Source organism: Pan troglodytes, chromosome 4 (assembly GCF_028858775.2).
Source record: "Pan troglodytes isolate AG18354 chromosome 4, NHGRI_mPanTro3-v2.0_pri, whole genome shotgun sequence".
NCBI lineage: Eukaryota > Metazoa > Chordata > Mammalia > Primates > Hominidae > Pan > Pan troglodytes.
Window position 1 is genome coordinate 152682918 of NC_072402.2, and position 24454 is coordinate 152707371.

Here is a 24454-nt window from a genome sequence, read left to right on the forward strand (position 1 = left end):
TGCCTCAGCTTCCTGAGTAGTTGGGATTACAGGCATGCACCAGCATGCCCAGCTAATTTTGTATTTTTAGTAGAGATAGGGTTTCTCCATGTTGGTCAGGCTGGTCTTGAACTCCCGACCCTAGGTGATCTGCCTGCCTTGGCCTCCCAAAGTGCTGGGATCACAGGCATGAGCCACCGTGCCCAGCCCGAGGCTAGATGTTTTTTAATATCTGGCCCCCTTTAGTCACCACTCCCATATAAAAACACTATTATGTTAGTTCTTGTTTCTCAAGTGTAATCTTGAATCAAGTGGAACAGATAAACAACGTCAATGAAAATATCTTCTGCAGACACTGGCAGGATTTATCCTTTTGGAAATGAGATAAAAGATGCATAAATGTTTAATTTTACTTTTGATGTTAATGTAACCATTGAGCACACTTGGTCCCCAAGCAAATTAATTGCTACAAAATGATAATAAATAGCACACAGTCTGTATTGAACTGTTGTCTGTTGGATTAGCCACCCCTCCGCATGGTCTCATGGAAGAAGCTGACCTCTGTACCCAAGTTTGATGAGCAGCTGTGCTGCATTAAGCACATTGGAAGGCTCCTTGGAAAACCTGGGGTCCTGATCCTCTAGGTTCAGGTTGGTTCTTGGCATGTTGTGGAGTGAAAGTTGTTTGTGCAGTGAAGGTTCCCTCTCCCTTGGGGAGGATGTGCAAGGCGTGACTCAGAAGTCCCAGTGTAAGCCTGGCCAACATGGTGAAATGCCGCTCTACAAAAAATACAAAAATTAGCTGGGCGTGGTTGTGTGTGCCTGTAGTCCCAGCTACCTGGAGGCCGAGGTGGAAGGATCAATTGAGTCTGGAAGGTTGAGGCTGCAGTGAGCTGTGATCACACCACAGCACTCCAGCCTGGGTGACAGACCCAGACTCTGTCTCAAAAAAAAAAAAAAGTCCCAATGTTGAGGCTAGCTTTCCCAATCCCTAGCTGTGTGATATTTAAAAGTCAAAGCCTCTCTGAGCTTTACTTGGTTTATCTGCAAAACAAAGTTGTGGCTAATAATTATATATATATATATATTTTGTAATTTGTATTTTTAATTGTGGTAAAATACTTATAAGCTAAAATGTGTCATCTTCACCAATTTTAAGTTCACAGTTCAGTAGGCTAACAATTGTATTTAAGTATAATTTTAACTGTACCAATATTACCCCCGCTACCCTGGCAGAATCATGGTGAGGGTCAACTGAGAAGGATGTGAAAATGCTTTGTAAGATAAAATGTCCTTTGCAGATATCAGTTGCTATGGTGGGCATGACCCCATCCTCTTTCTGTTTCCCCCTCTGGGGCTTGGACTTCAGATCCCTTCAGTTCTAAGATTCTGTGGAAATGTTACTTCTTACCTGGTAGAGATTTCCATCTCAATAAGGAGTCAGGCTTTACACCAAAAGCCTGGAGTTTTCTCTAGGGAATCAGCATAATCATACACATAGTAGTTTGGTTACTTTTCTTGTCACCCTATGGAGGAAGCCATTGGTAAAGTCTTTCTGGCTTGTTGGTGATCCTGGTGTATCTCCATAGCCATATCTATTTATTTATTCAAAAATATTTATCCAGTCCCTTCTAATTGCTAGGTCCTGTTTGAGGTCCTGGGAGCACAGCCTTGAACAAAAGAGACAAACTCCCTGCCCTCATGGAGCTTACCTTTCCTTGGGGAAGGCAGGCAACAAAGTAGATATAAAATATCAAGTAGGAAGTTCAGCTTGCAACTGAAATCCTTTAGCCTCACTCTGGTGCTTTGAAACAAATGGAGCTTTCAGGAGCTGCTGATAAAGGATGGGGATGCTGGCTGGGAGGCTGAGGCGGGAGGATTGCTTGAGGCTAGAAGTTGGGGACCAGCCTGGACAACATAGTAAGACCCCTTCTTTACAAAAAATTAAAAAAATTAGCTGGGTGTGGTGGTGCACGTTTGTAGTCCCAGCTACTCAGGAGGCTGAAGTGGGAGGATTGTTTGAACCCAGGAGGTGGAGGCTGCAATCAGCTACGATTGTGCCATTGTACTCCAGCCTGGGCGACAGAGTGAGACCCTGTCTCAAAAAAAAAAAAAAAAAAAAAGATGTCGAATTCTTTTAAAACAGGGCTGTGAAATTTGGTAAAGAGGGGACAACCCTGTTAAAAAGAAGAGGAGATAAACATTTCTTGAGGCTTTCTCGTGTACCAGGCACCCAAATTACCATAATTCATGTATAATTTTGCATTCATTTGGATATTGGTCTAGCTGCTTTAATATAGAACAAAATAATAGAGGCTTTAATGAGGCAGAAGTTAATTTTTCTCTCAGATATACAAGTTTGGGCTAGTGGGTGGTTCTGTAGAGCAGAGCAGCAATATTTCCCAAGGTTATTCTAGAGCCTGGGCTCCTTGTATTCAGCTGCTGTACTGTGTATGTCCCAGAGTGCTGCTGCAGTGGATAGGGTCAAAGATGATGCACACCACCCTGATAATTGTGTTGCAGCCAGCAGGAAGAGCAACGGGAAGTGAGGGCATGCCCCCTAGTCTTAAGGGTGTGGCCTCAGAGTTACAGACATTATTTTCTCTTATATTTCATTAGCCATAGGGTTGTCAGATTTGGCATATAAAAATGCAGTACACCCAGTTAAATTTGAATTTCAATAACTATGCTTTTTTGTCCAAATGGGGCATATTTATACTAAAAAATTATTGGACCAGGCATGGTGGCTCCCAGCACTTTGGGAGGCCGAGGTGGGTGGATCACTTGAGGTCAGGAGTTCGAGACTAGCCTGGCCGACATGGTGAAACCCCATCTCTACTAAAAATACAAAAATTGGCTGGGTGTGGTGGCACGGGCCTGTAATCCCAGCTACTCGGGAGGCTGAGGCAGGAGAATGGCATGAACCCAGGAGGCGGAGCTTGCAGTGAGCCGAGATCATGCTACTGCACTCCAGCCTGGGTGACAGAGCAAGACTCAGTCACACACACACACACACACACACACACACACACACACACACACACACAGAGTATTGGACTTTTAATTTGGGACATACTCGTACTAAAAGATTATTAGTTGTTTATCTGAAATTCAAATTTAACCCTGCATCCTGTATTTTATTTGGTAATGCTAATTGGCCAGAACCTGGTCACATGGACACACCCAGCTGCAAGAAAGCTTGGGAAATGTTGTCTTTAGCTGGGTGGCAATGTGTCCAACTACAGCTTGGGGGTTTTTAATTACTGAAAGGCAGCAGGGGAGAATGGATATGGGGGATGTGGTGGGATTAAGGATGGATATCAGTAGGTACTAGCATCATCCTCATCTTGCAGATGAGGGAGACAGAGTCCGGACTGGAATCTAGGTCTGTGTCACTTCACTGCTCTGCCAGGAGGTGGCGAGGAAGGCAGCTTTGAGAGATGGCGGGAATTACTCAGCCAGCCCTTGATTCTGACATTGTGGCAGGAGCAAGAGGAAGAAGAACCGAGGCTGAAGAGGACCACTTTCTCCACTTCCTCCTGCACTCTTCCTAAGCACTCAATTCTGTCTGAGACTTTAGATCTAAGATAGTCTTATTTGTTATTGGCTTCAGTAGAATAAAATCTTATCTCTTCCACCATGAAAAAAATAAAAGGAGTACATGCTTATGGAAGTTGGTAGCTGTGATACCAATAGAAGTGTAAACTCTATGGCTAGCCACAGGGGCTCACGCCTGTAATCCCAGTACTTTGGGAGGCCAAGATGGGCAGATCACTTGAGGTCAGGAGTTGGAGACCAGCCTGGCCAACATGGCAAAACCCCCATCTCTACTAAAAATACAAAAATTTAGCCGGGCATGGTGGCACACACCTGTAATCCCAGCTACTTGGGAGGCTGAGGCAGAATAATCGCTTGAATCCGGGAGACAGAGGTTGCAGTGAGCCGAGATTGCACCATTGCACTGCAGCCTGGGTGACAGAGGGAGACTGTCTAAGAAAAAAAAAAAAAAGAAGTGTAAACTCTAGGAAGAGGAAAGTGACTTTTACTCTTTGTGATCCTCAGGCCCTGGGTTGTAAAGGAAACAGGCTTTGGAATCATGAGGGATTCATACCTGGTTCTGAATCTATTTACCAGCTGAGCCTTGTTTTTTTGTAGCTGCAAAGTGGGACCATAGCACAGCTGCTCCACATAATTGCTGAAAGCATTAAAAGCGAAAATGTAGGCTGGGCGCGGTGGCTCACGCCTGTAATCCCAGCACTTTGGGAGGCCGAGGTGGGTGGATCATGAGGTCAGGAGATCGAGACCATCCTGGCTAACATGGTGAAACCCCGTCTCTAGTAAAAATACAAAAAATTAGCCGGGCGTGGTGGTGGGCACCTGTAGTCCTAGCTACTCCAGAGGCTGAGGCAGGAGAATGGCGTGAACCTGGGAGGCAGAGCTTGAAGTGAGCCGAGATCATGCCACTGCACTCCAGCCTGGGCGACAGAGCGAAACTCCGTCTCAAAATAAATAAATAAATAAATAAAATAAAAGCGAAAATGTGCTTGAATCTAGAAGCCTCCAATAAGTGCGATTCATTTCCCTTTCTTCTGCACAAACAAGGCAGCCGTGGTCAAGCGGCTGCCTCTTCCACTCTGCACCTGCAATATCATTTTGAGCAGCTCTGAAATTTTCCCCTACCTTCTCCAAGCATAAGGGAAAAAATTCATAGATAGGAATATGATAAATCAGGTTCAATACTCATTGCCATGGCTACTACATAAAGTACTGGAATCAGTTTCAAAAAAAGAGATAATTTATTATAAAGGTGTATACATTTCAGAGCTCCGATGCTGAGGGTGAAGGCCAATGGGGGAGATAGTTCAATTATGCGCCTGTCCACTGAGGACCCTGTGCTCAGGTAAAAGTTGCTTTTTGGACTGCTGACCTCCAATCAAAATCAGTCACATTTTTGACCCTCTTGACTCTGTCAAGCCAAGAGGATAAACATTGAATCACTGAGGTTTCCTCATCATCTGCTCAGGAGAAGACATACTCCCTAGCTCATTGATTGGGTAGGTTTTGTTTAGAGTGGATGTGAGGTGGGTATAGGCAGAAAATTGGCCTGTCAAGGAGAGAATAGCCAAGAGGCAGCACAATAGCAAAGAGGGAAGTCAGGGTAGGCATCAAAAGGTGAATTATCTCCAGCCTGTGCTTTGGGAATTGGTCCCCTATCTATAAAATGAGTAGCTATCACTTATGTGCCTATGAGAAATCTCCTGGAGGAGCCTCCATTTATATGTAATATCCAGAAGAGGTAAATCCGTAGAGACAGAAAGCAGCTTAGTGGTTTCGAGAAGCTGGGGAGAAGGGGCAATGGGGAGTGATGACCTGATGGGGCTCCCTTTAAGGGTGATGAAAAGGTTTTGGAACTAGATAGAGGTGGTGGTTGCACAGCACTGTGAGTGAACTAAATGCCACTAAGCTGTACCATTTAAAATGGTGAAATTTATGTTATGTGAATTTTATCTCAAAAAATAGAAACTAAAAATAAACAAAACCCTCTCTCAGATCCCTTTCAACCACATTGATGCTGTCAAGGCAGCCTCTGGAAAGATAAAGATAGTGGCTGGGCTCTGACCCCAGTGCAATGCCCATGGCTAAGTGTTGTGGGGATGGGGGTAGTCCTCACTCTCTCTGACCTGTTCCTCTTCTTACCCCTCACAGAAGAACCTGCAGGGCTGCGTGCACCAATGCCAAGTGGTTAAGAGTATGGGTTTTCTGGGGATCTTACCCTAATTGTGAATCCTGACCAGGCCACTGTTGATGTTGTGAATCTGGATGTTACATAACCTCTCTGAGCCTCAATTTCCTCACTTGTTAAATGGGGATGAGAATATCATGCTTTTGTTAGCGTGAACTAAGTATGTAAAGCATTTAACACAATGCAGGGAGTATTACTACCATTCAATAAATGGTAGTGGCTATTATAAATAATAATTCTGTTATCTGTTGTATCTGCCTGAGCATAGTATTGATTGCCAAGATCCAGAGGTAGCAAGAAGTTTTGTCTTCAGCTAAATCCTTTAAAAACAATCCCAAACCCCAACAGCCTATTGCGGGGTGGGAGGAGTAGAGACTTGGCAACAATCGAAGATATTATTATTGTCTTAGTTTTTTTGTTTTGAAAAGATCTAATAAATAGCGTTCTTCTTCCCTGTCTGAGTGAGTCTTAAACCAATTGAAAAATAAGACAAAGGGCAGCTGCTCAGGCAGCAGATGCTGGAAGCCAGGCCCTGGGCATCATGCACTACAAATTTAGTGGCTTCAAGCAGAAGTTGGTGGGAGCATGGGCTTCGAGGCCTAAAGCCCACAGGGATTAAAACCTGTGGTTTCCCTTCCCCTCCTTTCCCCTCCTCTACTCTCTCCTCCCCTCCCTCCCCACTTCCCTCCCTCCCCTCCCTGCCCCCTCCTCTCCCCTCTCCCCTCCCCTCTCCCTTCCCCTCTCCTCCCCTCCCTCCCTTCCCTTCCCTTCCTTCCTTCCTTCCTTCCTTCCTTCCTTCCTTCCTTCCTTCCTTCTTTCCTTCCTTCCTTCTTCATGGAGTTTCACTCTGTTGCCCAGGCTGCAGTGCAGTGGCGCAAACTTGGGTCACTGCAACCTCCGCCTCCCAGGTTCAAGCAATTCTCCTGCCTCAGCCTCCCGAGTAGCTGAGATTACAGGCACCAGCCCCCATGCCTGGCTAATTTTTTGTATTTTTAGTAGAGACAGGGTTTCACCATGTTGGCCAGGCTGGCCTCGAACTCCTGACCTCAGGTGATCCACCTGCCTCGGCCTCCCAAAGTGCTGGGATTACAGGTGTGAGCCACTGCGCCCAGCCAAGCCTGTGGTTTTCACAGAAGCATCACCTATATCGTGTTTGCCATGCCAACTAAACTGACCTCCAATTCCACTGCATGTGAATCTGCTGGGAAAAACAAAGTTCCAGAACTGCAGAAGTTTTTCGAGAAATCTGACAGTGTGACCATCCACCTGAAACAAGGCCTGCCTGACCAAATGCATTATGGGACAGCCATGGTGCTGAACTGTGGGAGGGACCATCTACTACCTGATCGCCCTCTACATGGCTTCACAGCCCCAAAACTAAGGAGTTAGTTAGGTTGCAGAGGACTGGTTTACTTTTTGGTGTAAACCCTTTGAATTTTCCTTTTTCCTTTTTTTTTGAGATGGAGTCTCACTCTGTTGCCCAGGCGGGAGTGCAGTGGCGCCATCTTGGCTCACTGCAACCTCCGCCTCCTGGGTTCAAGCGATTCTCCTGCCTCAGGCTCCCAAGTAGCTGGGAGTACAGGAGCCCGCTACCACACCCAGCTAATTTTTGTATTTTTTAGTAAAGACAGGATTTCGCCATGTTGGGCAGGCTGGTCTCAAACTCCTTACCTCAGGTGATCCTCCTGCTTCGGCCTCCCAGACTGCTGGGATTACAGGCATGAGCCACCTTGCCCAGCCTGATTTTTCATTTTTGATTGTTTCTGTTAATTTTTTTTTTTTTTTACTTGGATGGCTTACTTAACATTATTGCAAGAAGAATAGAAAGATATGAAGACAGTGTTTCGGTTTGTTTAGGAAAAGCATGTGGCTTCAGAGCTCATTTGATGGTTAAAACTATCATTTAAAGAAGTGATGCCGTGCTCTATGCTTGTGTTCCTGATTTCCCTGGCGGTTCTGGTTGCCCACAGGCTTATTCACGTCAGTCTGTGCTGAGGACCTTAGGGACTTACTTGAGGTTGCATTTTTGAGCATGGGGTAGAGAAGCCTTTTTGGATTTGGATACAGCTGAGGAAAGAAGACAGAAGCCAAGGCCAGGAGCATAAAATGAGGGGCTCAAGTTAGTAGTCACCTTGGGGATTTTTCTATCTTGCAGTAAAATCTTAAGAGAAATTATCTGTAGTCTGCCTCTATTCATTGGGCAGTTCATTTCAAAGGGCTGCTGGCCTCATCTCTGATCTTTAGTGAAATTGTGTGTGTAATGGTGTGTATTTATTCCATCATGGGAACAGAGAACACCTGTTTAGTGTTGCACTTTAGACTGGTGTCTTCTTTGCTAATGCAGCTGTGCCACCAATTCTCCGTTATCTTTTTAAAATATTATGGCTTTAAATTATGACTTATTTTGACTGTGGAATAAATACACGAATGAAAAAAAAAATAAGACAGAAGCCTGGGGAGATATAACTGATTTTGGAGATTAAAGGGATTTCATATTGCTGAACCCCCGAATGAGACTTCTCACCCCACCATAGACAAGGCTGGATCACTGGACAGCTGCCCAGATTGGGGTCTGTCCTTGATACACTTACAGTATGAGGGAACAGAGGCCATGCTAGCCTCTTGCAATAGGGCACGTTCCTAAGCCCACCAAACAGGTCAGGGACTCTGCCTCTAGGAGCGAAGCCAGGAATGGCCCTAGGGGACCATCTTCCAAATAGAAGGAAAGTCATGAGAGAGAGAGATGCCTCTTCACATTGTTTAGCTATAGGCTCATCCGAGTGGTCTCCATGACAAGGCAGGGGCTTCCTAGACAATGAGATAGCTGTCCTACTTCTGCCCCCATGTGGTCTGACATGGGGGAACGCCACTCTACTGCTGGGGACCCTTCCTTTTACATTCAGTAAGAAGTCCTTTGTTACAAAGGAAATAGAATAGCAAACAAATAAACACAAAACCTGGAAACAGCCTAATTTTGCCCAACATTAGGGGAATAAAGTAAATTATAGAATATCCATTCAATGGAATGGTAAGCCATTTAAAAAAGCTGTTTACAAAGGGCTTATAATAATGTGGGAGTTATGTGGCATTATGTTATAACATCAAATGAAAAAAGTATGATACAGAATTGCACATATAGTATGAACTTGGCTATATTAAAACCTCGCTAAGATCATACATAGAAAAATGAACAATTTGGGAGGAAGTTTCCAAAATATTCACAGTGGTTGCCTTTTTGGTTAGTTTTTTCCTATAGCTTACAAATTTTCTATAATAAGCATGTATTTCTTTTGCAATGGAAAAACCCAGCTTTATTAAAAAAATAAAACTTTTTTATAATGGCAGAGGTTACTCATTATCCGTCAAATCAACAATTTAGAACTTTATAGATTCATAAGATTACAGAATGCTAATGCTGCAAGGGACCTTAGAGATTGTCCTAGTTTAAGAATTAAGACTGGGCGCGGTAGCTCACGCTGGTAATCCCAGCACTTTGGGAGGCCGAGGTGGGCGGATCGAGATGTCAGGAGATCGAGACCATCCTGGCCAACATGGAGAAATCCCGTCTCTACTAAAAATACAAAAATTAGCTGGGCGTGGTGGCATGTGGCTGTAGTTCCAGCTACTCAGGAGGCTGAGGCAGGAGCATCGCTTCTACCTGGGAGGCGGAGATTGCAGTGAGCTGAGATTGCACCACTGCACTCCACCCTGCTGACAGGACGAGACTCTGTCTCAAAACAAACAAACCAAACCAAACAAAACAAAACAAATTAATTAATATATATATTTTTTTTGGTGAGGGAGGGTGACGGATCCCCTTTAAGGATCTCCTAGGAACTATGGCTTACTTCCTGATAACTTTTTTTTTTCTGGGGTGGAGTCTCACTGTCACCCAGACTAGAGGGCAGCAGCGCCATCTCAGCTCACTGCAACCTCCGCCTCCCGGGTTCAAGCAATTCTCCTGCCTCAGCCTCCCAAGTAGTTGGAATTACAGGGACACACCACCAGTTCCAGCTAATTTTTTTGCATTTTTAGTAGAGACAGGGTTTTACCATGTTGTCCAGGCTGGTCTCGAACTCCTGACCTCAGATGATCCACCTGGCTTGGCCTCCCAAAGTGCTGGGATTACAGGCGTGAGCCACTGTGCCTGCCCTGTTCCTAAGAACTTAACACATTTAAACAACATCATTTAAGTTGTTTTTAGTTTCAAGCTACAGAAAGCCCTGCTCAAAGCTGCTTAAACAATGAAGAAAATTCATTGGCTCATGTAGCTAAAAACTTGAGCCACCTCTGCCTCTTAACAGTTACATCTCCACCACCTTGTCTCTCAACAGCTACAGCTGCAGAAAAATCTCATGCAATTGGTGGAACTTATCTTGCAGCTGGAATCTTAACTTTGAGAAAAATGGATTAGGTTTCCAATCTCTCCAGGTGGAAAGAAGACGAAATGGCAGTTAAGAAAGCCAAGCCACGGATTCTGCCATGATGGATGCACGAATACTATGAGAAAACAGATAGAGGAGCAATTGGTCATCAGTGTGGTCACTGTATGGCCTTCAACAAGCCCTTTTCTACTCTGGATCTCCATTTCCTCATCTCTAAAATGAGGCCGTTCAATTATGTGATTTGTAAGGGCCTCTTCAGTCCAGCTATTTCAGAAATTTGTGAAAGACACCCTAGCTCTGACCCAGAGTTAAACAATTTTCTTCCTGGGAGTATTATCTTCCCAGCCGACAGGCCAGCCCTACACATTTGAACATAATCATTAAACACCTGGCAAGAAGTGCCACCCCACATACAGTTTAATAATTCACATTCCAATCCAATTACTGTGAGTTTCATAAACAAGGGCTTATTAGAATATGGTGGCTTCCTCTGAGTAAGCAGAGTTTTTAGAAAGGAAATTACAATGATTATCTTCAAGATACAGGCATGAATAATATAATCATTCCTCCTCCCTCCTTGTTTTTATCGTTTCCTTTCATGCTGTCTCAGATGGGAGGTCTCTAGCCGGCAGCGACTCAAGGCAGCACCTCTCCCACCCGGGGCCCTTTCAGCTCCTGGACATAGTTCCTCCCTGTCTCTTCATTAGAACCCATCTGTCCTGGGTCCTTAGGGAGCTTAGGGATTTGTTAAGCGTCCCACTTATTATTTATTCATCTCTGATTTACTGTTTTTATTATTATACTTTAAGTTCTGGGATACATGTGCAGGATGTGCAGGTTTGTTACATAGGTATACATGTGGTTTGCAGCATGGTGGTTTGCTGCACCTATCAACCTGTCATCTACATTAGGTATTTCTCCTAATGCTATCCCTCCCCTAGCCCTCCAACCCCCTGACAGGCCTCAGTGTATGATGTTCCCCTCCCTGTGTCCACGTGTTCTCATTGTTCAACTCCTACTTATGAGTGAGAACATGTGGTGTTTGGTTTTCTGTTCCTGTGTTAGTTTGCTGAGAATGATGGTTTCCAGGTTCATCCATGTCCCTGCAAAGGACATGAACTCATCCTTTTTTATGGCTGCCTAGTATTCCATGGTGTATATGTGCCACATTTTCTTTATCCAGTCTATTATTAATGGGCATTTGGGTTGGTTCCAAGTCTTTGCTATTGTGAACAGTGCTGCAATAAACATGTGTTCATGTGTCTTTATAGTAGAATGATTTATAACCTTGGGGTATATACCCAGTAATGGGATTGCAGGGTCAAATGGTATTTCTGGTTCTAGATCCTTGAGGAATCACCACACTGTCTTCCACAATGGTTGAACTAATTTACACTCCCACCAACTGTGTAAAAGCATTCCTGTTTCTCCACATCCTCTCCAGTCTGTTGTTTCCTGACTTTTTAATGATTGCCATTCTAATTGGTGTGAGATGGTATCTCATTGTGGTTTTGATGTGCATTTCTCTGATGACTAGTGATGATGAGCTTTTTTTCATGTTTGTTGGCCACATACATGTCTTCTTTTGAGAAGTGTCTGTTCACATCCTTCGCCCACTTTTTGATGGGGTTGTTTTTTCTTGTAAATTTGTTTAAGTTCCTTGTAGATTCTGGATATTATCCCTTTGTCAGATAGATAGATTGCAAAACTTTTCTCCCATTCTGTAGGTTGCCTGTTCACTCTGATGATAGTTTCTTTTGCTGTGCAGAAGCTCTTTAGTTTAATTAGATCCCTTTTGTCAATTTTGGCTTTTGTTGCCATTGCTTTTGGTGTTTTAGTCATGAAGTCTTTGCCCATGCCTATGTCCTGACTGGTATTGCCTAGGTTTTCTTCTAGGGATTTTATGGTTTTAGGTCTTATGTTTAAGTCTTTAATCCATCTTGAGTTAATTTTTGTATAAGGTGTAAGGAAGGGGTCCAGTTATAGTTTTCTGCATATGGCTAGCCAGTTTTCCCAACACCATTTGTTAAATAGGGAATCCTTTCCCCATTGCTTGTTTTTGTCAGGTTTGTCAAAGATTAGATGGTTGTAGATGTGTGGTGTTATTTCTGAGGCCTCTGTTCTGTTCCATTGGTCTATATATCTGTTTTGGTACCAGTACAGTGCTGTTTTTGTTACTGTAGACTTGTAGTGTAGTTTGAAGTCAGGTAGCGTGATGCCTTCAGCTTTGTTCTTTTTGCTTAGGATTGTTTTGGCTATATGGCTCTTTTTTGGTTCCATATGATATTTAAAATAGTTTTTTCTAATTATGTGAAGAAAGTCAATGATAGCTTGATGGGCATAGCATTGAATCTATAAATTACTTTGGGCAGTCTGATTACTTTTGCATGTGAGTGGAAGAGTTTTGGGGGAAAAAGCAGCACAATGACAGTCAGTGGACTGTGTGCCTTTGGGCATTCATGACACTTTCTGGTCTCCAGAGCTCTATTTTTAAAATAAAGTGATTGAATTAGACCAGAAATTCTTAACCTGGGGAACATGGGCAGGCTTCAGAGAGTTTAAGAGTAAGGCTCAGTTATACATAGTAAGTTGGGTGTGTCAACATTCATATCCCCAGTTTCTTTTTCTTGTTTTGAGTCAAAGTCTTGCTCTGTCAGCCAGGCTAGAGTGTGGTGGTGCAACCTTGGCTCACTGCAACCTCCGCCTCCCAGGTTCCAGTGATTCTCGTGACTCAGCCACCCAAGTAACTGGGATTACAGGCATGTGCCACCACGCCTGGCTGATTTTTTTTGTATTTTTAGTAGAGACAGGGTTTCACCATGTTGGCCAGGCTGGTCTCGAACTCTTGGCCTCAAGTGATCTGCCTGTCTCGGCCTCCCAAAATGCTGGGATTACAGGTGTGAACCACCACGACTGCCCCCCAGTTTCTATTTAGGAAATAATGTGGTCCCTAGGGGCATGAATTCCATATCAGCTTCAAAGCAGAACAGGTGATCTAGCTAAGGCAATCAGCTCTCTAGGTATCCCCTCACATATTTTTTATTTTTATTTTTATTTTTTTAGAGACAGAGTCTCGCTCTGTCGCCTAGGCTGGAGTGCAATGGCGCAATCTCGGCTCACTGCAACCTCTGCCTCCCAGGTTCAAGCGATTCTCCTGCCTCAGCCTCCCGAGTAGCTGTGATTACAGGCCCCCACCACCGCACCTGGCAATTTGTTGTACTTTTAGTAGAGATGGAGTTTCCCCATGGTGGCCAGGCTGGTCTTGAACTCCTGACCTCAGGTGATCCACCTGCCTCAGTCTCCCAAAGTGCTGGGATTACAGGTGTGAGCCACCGTGCCTGGCTATTTTTTATTTTTTAGGTGATGTCTCATTCTGTCACCCCGGCTGGAGCACAATAGTGCAATCACGGCTCACTGCAGCCTTGACCTCTCTGAGCTCAGCCAATCCTCCCACCTCAGTCTCCTGAGTAGCGCGAGGCACGTGCCATCACGCTCGGCTGATTTTTTGTTTGTTTGTTTGTTTTGAGACAGAGTCTTGCTCTGTTGCCCAGGCTGGAGTGCAGTGGCGCAATCTCGGCTCACTGCAAGCTCTGCCTCCCGGGTTCACGCCATTCTCCTGCCTCAGCCTCCGGAGTAGGGGGGACTACAGGTGCCCGCCACCACGCCCGGCTAATTTTTTGTATTTTTAGTAGAGACGGGGTTTCACCGTGCTAGCCAGGATGGTCTCAATCTCCTGACCTGTGATCCGTCCGTTTCGGCCTCCCAAAGTGCTGGGATTACAGGCGTGAGCCACTGTGCCCAGCCTAATTTTTGTATTTTTTTATAGAGATAGAGTTTCACCACGTTGGTCAGGTTGGTCTCAAACTCCTGGGTTCAAGTGATCTGCCCTGCTTGGCCTTCCAGAGTGCTGGCTGGGGTTGTAGATGTGAGCCACCACGCCTGGCCAGGATGGCACCTTAATCCACTATGAGTAGTGTCTTTATTAGAAAGAAGAGAGGCACAGAGGGGAGAATGCCACATGAAGACATAGAGACACACAGAGAAGATGGCTGTGTGAAGACAGAGGCAGAGATTGGAATGATGCTGCCAACAGCCACAGAACACCTGGGGCTACCAGAAGCTGGAAGAGGCAAGGAAGGATCCTCCCTTGAGGCTTGTGAGGGAGCATGGCCCTGATGACACTTTCAGTCTCTGGAACTGTGAGAACAGAAATCTCTGCTGTGTTAAGCCACCCAGTCTGCGATTCTCTGTTACAGCAGGCAGCCTGAGCAGACTGACACACCGCTGTTGCCAGGAGAATGGAGGAAGGCAATTGGCGAGGCCCAGGGCACATGGTCACCCCATGTGTCATGCCCACTCAAATAACCAGAGCTGTGAGAGAGGGAAAGCTGGTCCTCTAAAGGAAAATCGAGGAGCAGTGTCAAAAATAGGAGAAATGGAACCTTGCATAGGCAAGAACTGGAAGTGTCCACTATAACATTTAATGCCCTATTCGGCCAGGCGCGGTGGCTCGCGCCTGTAATCCCAGCACTTTGAGAGTCCGAGGTGGGCGGATCAGGAGGTCAGGAGATCGAGACCATCCTGGCTAACACAGTGAAACCCCGTTTCTACTAAAAATACAAAAACAAAATTAGCCAGGCGTGGTGGCGGACGCCTGTAGTCCCAGTACTCAGGTGGCTGAGGCGGGAGAATGGTGTGAACCCGGGAGGTGGAGGTTGCAGTGAGTCGAGATTGCGCCACTGCACTCTAGCCTGGGCAACAGAGCGAGATTCCATCTCAAAAACAAAGAAACAAACAAACATTTAATTCTCTATTTCAGGTCCTCAGCACTTCTTGCCTGAGTTCCTGATGGAATCGCCCAACTTTCCTTCAAGTTTTCCTCCTCTTCTCTTTCCATCCTATTTTATACAAGATGCCAGGTTATTATTCCTCAGTTTTGGTTGTGCTCTTACCACTCTCCTGTGCAAAATCCTTCGAAGCTTCCCCAAACCAACAGAAGAAAAATCCCGCTCTTTAAACTGACCTTGACAGGCACTTTCAGGCTGGCTTCCAGCACCCACCATCTCCATATGTAGAAATCTGACTTGCCCTCTAAAGCCTACATCAAATACTGTCTCCTCCAAGAAGCTTCCCAGATGTTTTCTTAGCTGGAAGTTTTTACTGGCCTCTGGACTTTTTCTCCATTTTCATTAAGGTGCTTGTATTAGTTTGCCAGGGCTTTCATAACAAAATACCATAAACTGGGTTGCTTAAACAATATAAATTAATTTTTTCACAGTTCTGGAGGCTAGAAGTGCAAGATCAAGGCATCGACAGGCTTAGTTTTCCTGAGGCATCTCTCCTTGATTTATAGACAGCTACCTGCTTACCAGGTCCTCTCATGGCCTATTTTTTTTTTTTTTTTTGAGACAGAGTCTCACTCTGTGGCCCAGGCTGGAGTGACACAATCATGACTCACTGCAGGCTCAATTTCCTGGGCTCAAGGAATGCTCCCACCTCAGCTTCCCAAGTAGCTGGGGCTACAGGTGCATGCCACTATGACTGGCTTTTTTTTTTTTTCTTTTTTTAAAGAGATGGGGACGGGAACAGTGGCTCATGCCTGTAATCCCAGCACTTTGGGAGGCCGAGGTGGGTGGGTCATTTGAGGTCAGGAGTTCGAGACCAGCCTGACCAACATGGCGAAACCCCACCTCTACTAAAAATACAAAAATTAGCTGGGCATGGTGGTGGGCACCTGTAATCCCAGCTACTCGGGAGACTGAGGCAGGAGAATCACTTGAACCCAGAAGGCAGAGGTTGCAGTGAGCCGAGATCGTGCCACTGTACTTCAGCCTAGGTGACAGAGTGAGACTCCATCTCAAAAAAAAAAAAAAAAAAAAAAAAAGAGAGATGGGAATCTCTCTGTGGTGTTGCTGGTCTTGAACACCTGGGCTCAAGTAATCCTCTTGCCTTGGCCTCTCAGAATTCTGGGATTACAGGCATGAGCCACTGCAACTGGTCTTTCTTCCTCTTATAGAGATTCCAGTCATACTGCATTACGGTCCCATCCTAGATGCCTCATTTTAATTTACTATTTGAAATCCTATACCAAATACAGGTGCATGGATTAAGGCCCACCCATATGACTTCGTGTATCCCTGAATACCTCTTTAAAGACCCTGTCTCCAAATAAGGTTACTGTCTGAGGAACTGCATATTGGGACTTTGACATATAAATTTTGATGGGAGGACGCAATTCAATCCATAACAGCACTTAAAACTTCTTATTTTATTTTATGGATATTTGTGTACTTATTTTAACTCCCTTAGACGATGGTAAGCTCCTTGAAGGCAGGAAGTATATCTTATCTCTATCCTTTTATCTCCCACAGTGTTTAATGGACTTTCTTGGACTTAGTAAATGCTCAAAATTTTTTGTTGAGTGAATGAATGGTATATAAAATAATTCTTGATTAATAATAATTTCTCATTTCCCAAATTTTATATTAAAAAACTATATAGTGGAGATAGCATTGGGCTTGATGTCAAAGACCTGGGTTCTTTTCCCAACTCTGTCACTTTCCAGTTGTGTGCACTTGAATAAGTCACCTAATCTCTCTGGGACTCCATTTCCTCATCTGTAAAGTGGGAATAATAACACTGTCCTGTTTGCTTTACAAGTCATTAATGAATATTAATAAAATAGTTTAGTAACCCTCAAAATATTTGGGGGCAACTACTATATACCAGGCATTGTTCTGGGCACTTGAGATATAATAGTGAACAAGCTGGGCCAGGTTCCTGTTGACAGAGGATTTTTCTCTTGGCCCCTTTGCTGGACTCACAGCAGTGGTGCCCTGTCTACTTGGCCTGCCGCACTCAGCCCCTTCCGGGAGGGAGCACATGAGCGAGCCAGTGTGGGATCTGGCCGGCCACTCCGAGCATGACACAGGAGCAAGCTCTGTGTGGGGCCCATGGCCAGACCAGGTTCAAGGGTGCCCATGACAGAGAAGCCCCAGAGGGAGTGTTAGGGTGCTAATTAGCTCTTTTAGTTTTGCCATACACAGCCTGATGGATGGTGGCATGTTACCAGCTCAGTTAGCCCCTCGCCCCATCATGTGGAATGGCTGCCCTCTGCTGGCAGGGGCAAAAGGCCAGTGTCATAGCCTTTTTGGGTACCCGTTCTCAGTGGGTCCCAAGCTCTTGTCCAGCATCCAAGAAGAATGAGGATATGCTGACAATCAAAGAGTGAGCAAGGCAGGGAGTTTTATTGAGTGATGAAACAGCTTTCTGTGGAGACAGGACGTTCCCCTAACCGAATGCGGGAAAGTCCCCCCCAGTGTGACTGAGTCCGGGGCTTTTATAGCCTCAGAATAGCAGGGGCAGGCCATAGGTGGTATTGGAAAAGGCAACATTTGATTGGTTAAGAGGCATTATTCAGAAAGACTCAATAGGGAAATGGTGGACAAACAAGAACAGAAGTTCTCACTCTGGCTTGTGGGTTTCATCTGGGACCAGCAGTCTGATCTTTCAGACTTCAGGCTGTTTTTTGGCTGGAAGGTGGGGTTTCACTGGTGGTCTTCCCCTATCTACCTGGGCATTTGGTTGCCTCCTGCCACTATCACTGTCCTCATTCTTGATCTTGTGGTGAAATAGGTGATTAACAAGAAATTATTACTGTTGAGTACCCAAAACAATTTCAGAAAGTGCTAATTTCAATGCAGACTATAAAGCAACGTATGTGATAGTGGGGGCTTACCTCCTAGAAAGGGTGGTTAGGAAAGACCTCTCTGAGGAGGCATTTGAGCTGAGATGTGAAGAATGAGAAAGAAATGGCTATTCTGGGGAGTGAGAGGTAGGAGGGATGAGTATTCTAGGCAGAGGGAGGACAAAAGGCCCCAAGGTAGGAGAGAATGAGTGTGAATATTCAAGTAAGCTAGTAGGGTAATGACATGTAAAATTTGCAGCTCAGTCAAATGCAAGGCTTCCCACCCATCACAGAAAGACCCTAGGGTTGGGGTTTTATTTCTGACTCATCCGTGGTGTACAGCTGGGGCATCACTTCCCACGTATGCAGGCTTGGGCATATCACCTTGCCTCTCATGGTTTCTCCTTCCCTGCCCTGCCTGGCTGCCAGTGTTAGGAGGGGGTCAAATGTGGCCACGTGGGTAAAGGCACTTTGAAAATATGAAGCACTGTATGTTTTCCAGGTGGTATCATTATTTGAAAACAAGTTACCTGCGATTAGGGATTTGGACTTTGAATTCTGCAAGTAGCTTGGTGATCAAATTTTCTGAGGAGAGCTGCAGTCACCCCAGCTCAGAGCTCAAAAATGCCTGTCTCAGGCTTTTCAAAGCAAATTGATAAGAATTAAGTAGAGGTAGCTGCAGTGATGTGAAAGCTGTGTTTTGTGGGGGTTGAATTCTAACTTTCTTGCCTACTGAGACTCTACACACATGATTTGGTGTGAGTAACCCCCCTGTTTGGGTGCTTGGATGCCTATTAAAACTATCTTGGGGTCAGGTCACTGTGTGTGTCTGTGTGTGTGAGATTTTACATTGCAATAGAATATTCCAGAAAAGAGCCATCTGCTCAGATATTTTAAGCATGCCACTGCCCCCAGAACTGATGTGATTGAACATTATACACATACATCTTGAATAGTGAAATTGCACCCAGGCACATATAAATTACAGTAACAGAGCATTCTTTTTTTTTTTTTTTCAACATCCTTTCTTGATGAAAATTCTTTTTTTTTTTTTTTAATTATACTTTAAGTTCTGGGATACATGTGCAGGATGTGCAGGTTTGTTACATAGGTATACACGTGCCATGGTGGTTTGCTGTACCTATCAACCCATCATCTACATTAGGTATTTCCCCTAATGCTATCCCTCCCCTAGCCCCCACCCCCCGACAGGTCCTGGTATATGATGTTCCCCTCCCTGTGTCCATGTGTTCTCATTGTGAGAACATGTAGTGTTTGGTTTTCTGTTCCTGTGTTAGTTTTCTGAGAATGGTGGTTTCCAGCTTCATCCATGTCCCTGCAAAGGACATGAACTCATCCTTTTTCATGGCTGCATAGTATTCCATGGTGTATATGTGCTACATTTTCTTTTCTTTTCTTTTTCTTTTTTTTTTTTTTGTTTTGAGATGGAATTTTGCTCTTGTTGCCCAGGCTGTGGTGTAATGCATGATCTTGGCTCACTGCAACCTCTGCCTCCCAGGTTCAAGCGATTCTCCTTCCTCAGCCTCCTGAGTAGCTGGGATTACAGGCATGTGCCACCACACCTTGCTAATTTTTTGTGTTTTTAGTAGAGATGGGATTTCTCCATGTCGGTCAGGCTGGTCTCGAACTCCTGACCTCAGGTGATCTGCCCACCTCGGCCTCCCAAAGTGCTGGGATCACAGGTGTGAGCCACCGTGCCTGGCCAGTGTGCCTTATTTTCTTTATCTAGTCTATCATTGATGGGCACTTTGGGTTGGTTCCAAATCTTTGCTATCGTGGATATTGCTGCAATAAACATACATGTGCATGTGTCTTTACAGTAGAATGATTTATAATCCTTTGGGTACATACCCATTAATGGGATTGCTGGGTCAAATGGTATTTCTGGTTCTAGATTAACAATTATCCATCCACTCAACAGATATTTATTGAGCATTTACTATGAGCAAGTCGCTGAGATAAACAAACATGCTCTCAAGTGGGTATCTGTTTCTATTGGTTGGACTCTTGGTCTCTGTCTGTCTGTCAGTTTCTCTTTGTCTCTTTCCCATGTTCTTCCCTGCCCCCTTCACTTATGGATTTGCCTCATTGGAATCAAGATCCATTCAACTAGTGGGGCTTCCATAATTGAGGCTTGGGGCATATCAAATGGAACAGCTAATGGTGACTTTTTTTTTTCCCAAGGCAGTTTATCAATTATGAATGATCAGGCAATCGCAGATCAAAAGAGTCCCATTTCCCCAAACGATGTAGTAGATTTTAGAATGAGATGAAATGAGTATGAAGCTCAGGATCAAGGAGACTTCTTGCTTTGGTTTCAGAGTCTTGGACAGCTTGTGCATAAACTGGAGGGCCGGCAGCTGGAATGACCAGGACGCCTAGGTGCTGGGAAGGTTAGCAGGCTGGTGGTTGCAGGCCACTGCAGTCTAAAGAGTGATACTGACTTAACATCAGCAGCGGGACTGCTTGCTTTCTCTGCCTCAGCTCCTGTTGCAATTTCTATGCCATCTATGTGGCCTGGACCTTGTGATTTTCAGAGATGAGAGTGCTGCTGGGAAGCTTCCCTGGACACCCCCTAGGAGGAAGAGTTATCCTTGCTGCTTTCCTGGGTTTGCTCATCCAGGGGGATTGTGGCAGCTGTTGTGATTATTCTCTCCATGTCTGTCTCTGTTCTCTCTCTGTCTATATTTATATCTGTCTCTGTCTCTGTCTTTCTGTTTCATCCTCTCTCTCTCTCAGACAACCCCCCACCACCTGCTGCAGTAGCTTCACTTCCCAACACACCTAGAAACCCACACATTCTCAGCTATAGAGACAAGGAGGACAACCCATGGAAGCACATTGGGCCAATTAGTGAGGGAAATTGATGACTATAAATTTTATGAATTCAAAAAGTTACTGAATAATACATGTTCAACACAGAAAAATTAGAAAATATAGGTAAACAAAAAAGCAAATGAAAATCACTGAGTGTATAAGGAATTTTTAAATTAAATACCAGTTTAAAAATATGAGAAAAGAAATCTATGAATGAAAACCAAATACTCAAACGCTTCAGAAGGGCATGAAATAAGGAGTGAGATCCTCTGTTGCTGGACCCCCAAGTCCCCTTCCCTTGAGACAAAAAATTCCAGAAATTTACTCTACCTGCACAAATGTATGTCTCTATGCATATGATCTTAAAAGAAAACCACAAATGGGAGCATAATGTTATTATTGTATTTTTGGTAGACATGGGGTTTCTCCATGTTGGTCAGGCTGGTCTCGAACTCCCAACCTCAGGTGATCTGCCCGCCTTGGCCTCCCAAAGTGCTGGGATTACAGGTGTGATCCCAGCACCTTATTATTCTACTTAATAAATTCCAAATACCTTTCCATGACAGCACATATGGATAAATTGTGAATATGGCAAATATACCTTAGTCATTGAGTGCCATGTTATGAGTACCATGTTAATTTGTGAATGTCATGAATTATGAATACCATGTTAATTTGTGAATATCTCTGGAATACATATTGAAGCAACAAAGACAAGAAAAAAGGACACTCGGCACTACTGGGAAATGATACTTGATTATTTAGAATTTATCACATTTGCATTATCTTTGTGGAAGGATGTGACAAATGAATTAATTTGCCTTTTCTCTAAACTGACCACTCCCATCACACAAATGCTCTGTGCACTCTGAATCGCTGCCTGTCTTTGATATCAGCAGTGACACAATCCGCAAACCTTCATGGCATTTGGACTCATTGTGTTCAAGGACACAGAGCCAGAGCAGGGCTGCTTCCCTGGGGCCTAGATGGTGCTGGTCTTGAGAGCAAGTGTTCAGGGAATGGGCCATGCTTACTCGAGTTGAGCACTGATGGACAAAGGGGCCAATATATTTTTTAATAAACAGATTTTTTATGACATGTGGGATCTTCTAAAATGGGGAGCTCAGAGCGGGGCCCCTCCTGCCCAGGTCTATGGGTGGGACTCTACACTGGCATGACCGCACTGGTTGTTAAGATATTGAATTCTGTTCATACAGTTGGTAATAGATGCTGCTTTGCATCCCAAATGATCTCTCCCCGTGACTCCCCCTACCCTGGCCCTCCCCAGAAACCACCTCCCCTGCCCTCCTCATGATCCAGCAACTGAAAGGTTAATGCCGAGAACAGCAAAGGGCCTCTAGAACATGGCTCCAGAGGTGTTGCTGTGCCTATTTCTGTTGGCACAGAAGGGATGGAGGATGTGCTGATCAGGTTGTTACATATTTTTATTATTACCCCTACTTATGAGTAAATATTCAGTGAATACCATGCCCTTGTTTCTCTAAAGACAATTTTGTGTCAGAGACCACCGATGATAAAAACAAGATGGGTACTATGAGAAAACAAAGCCCAGGTGACAAGCTGGGATGCTATAGGTCTCATCCATTTCATCATGTGGCACATTGAGAGCCACCTTGACCACTTTGGTTTCTCCGGAACAAGCATCTTTGGCAGGAACCCAGCGGCAAAACAAACTGGAGTCATGAGGGGTGATTACCTTGCAACTGCTGCTTGCCACATTATCTCAAGAGTGATGCTTAGGATTCTGAAAACACCCTGCCTGGGGCCAATAGTACATCATTTAGAAAGACATGGAGTTGGTGCCATTTTTCCTCTTCGTCTACAACTCCAATAGATACGTCCCTTTTCCCCTTTAAGAAATGTGGCATTTAGGGTATTTAATTTAATTGGGTGGATTGGGTAGAAGTAGAATAAGTTGCTTTTCCCTGTCCTTAATTCTGTTAGGTAACCAGGGACCAGTTGGAACAAAACCAAATCTGATTTACCAAAGATAACATCTGTTAGCATGTTTTCTTCTTCCGGGCTTTTTTTCTATGCATGTAAATATAAATAAGTTGCTATACTTTTACAAAATTGGAATTATTATGTTTTATATAGTTTGTATTCTATTTATACTTAACATTATATGGAAAGCAATGGCCAAATCATTAAGTATTCTTCTAGGACAGGATATTTAATGTTTATATAATGTTTTATCACAGGGCTAAATCAACATTTAACACTTTTATTTTGGACATTTAGGCAATTTTCAATTTTTTGCTAATATAAGTAACTGTATGATAAATAGTCACATCTTTTCACACATCCTTTCCTTAGAATAAGGAATCTCAGCTTCAGAGATACTCCTTTTTAGTTCATATGCCAACTCTCAATCTTAGTTGCCACCATTAGGTTTAATTTCTCCCACAGCTTTTTTATGGCCTCTGGACTAAGCACCTCTTGAATTATCTCTGAACTCTCAGTAGCTTTATAGAAATAATCTGGAAGCTGACCAGCAGCTCTAGTTTCTGGGCACGTCTGATTTACAGATTTCCTAGACATGGGGCAGATACTGGCCATTGCTGATGGCTCCATAGTTTGTATGGGTAGTGTAAGCATCTAATAGGAGATGGAATCTTTTTTCTCTTGGCCTACTTCTATCCTCCTCCTCCCTTCTCTCTTCTTCCTCTCTCTCTCTCTCTCTCTCGCTCTCTGTCATCTTTCTCGCTCTCTCTCTGGAAAAGACAGATTGGCATAACCTGAGTCAGATACTCACATCTGGATCCGTAAACCATAGGCCAGATAAGGTGGGTTACACTGAAGAAATATAGCAACTTCTATAACCCTATGCATAATGAGAAGAAGAAGAAATTCTTAGAAAATAGTGACTGGGCAAACAAGGCAACAGGGTCCAAAACAATTGGGTTTGATAAGGGAGGGTTCTAATCTATGGTCTGCTAGAAACTTGCTGAGCCACTCAGTCTCCTTCGCTAGGACTCAATGTGCTCCTCTTTGGAATGACACAGTTGGCTAGGTGTGGTGGTGCATACATGTAATCCCAGTACTTTGGGAGGTTGAGGTGGGAGGATCCCTTAAGTTCAGGAGTTTGGGACCAGCCTGGGCAACATGGTGCAAGCCCATCTCTGCCAAAAACAAACAAACAATTGAACAAAAATTAGCCAGGCGTGGTGACATGCACCTGTAGTCCCAGGTACTTGGGAGGCTGAGATGGGATGGATGATCACTTGAGCCCAGGAGGTAGAGCCTGCAGTGAGCCATGTTCATGCCACCGCACTCCAGCCTGAGTGACAAAGTCAGACCCTGTTTCAAAAAACAAAAAAAAGTAAAAAAAAAAAAAAAGACACAGTTTGGACTGACTGATTCCCAGATTCCCTCTAGGTTCTTCGTTTGTTGGTGGTAAAGCCAAGGCTCCAAACTAGGGCTTCTTCCTCATGACATATCTCCTCCAGCTGGCAGCCTTCTCCAGTCCATGCTGTTCTTTTTGATGAATTCCCTGGCTTCCACCTCCACTCCACCAGGCCAGAATGAAGACACTGACCTTTGCAGTTAACTTCCAAGAAAGATGTGTGTGTTTCTTGCTTTAGGCTGTAGGTGAAATATGAGTAAATGGAATTTGGGGTAATCATTTTTCCCTGCTGACTCTGTGATTGCATTGTGATTCCAGAACTCTCTTTCCTTTAGAGAATGTGAGATATTGGAAAGCCCTTAGAAGTCATTTAGTCCAGCAGTTCTTAATCTGGATTCTGTGAACCTCTGAGGTCTGGGAACACACTGAAATTAGAGGAAGAATGTGTGTATGTAC

General features: G+C 44.3%; 1 protein-coding gene across 3 annotated transcripts in view; it reads left to right on the top strand.

Annotated features, from left to right (window-relative positions):
* Positions 1–24454, top strand: part of KIF4B (kinesin family member 4B) — a 180580-nt gene that overhangs the window by 15317 nt on the left and 140809 nt on the right. Inside the window, exon 3 of one of the 3 annotated variants that reach the window (XR_010157384.1) lies at positions 3332–3620. The exons of the other annotated variants lie outside the window; for them this stretch is intronic. The gene's annotated coding sequence lies outside the window, so the exon portion shown is untranslated. Of the gene's footprint in view, positions 1–3331; positions 3621–24454 lie in introns of those variants that run through there. 3 annotated transcript variants of the gene reach the window in all.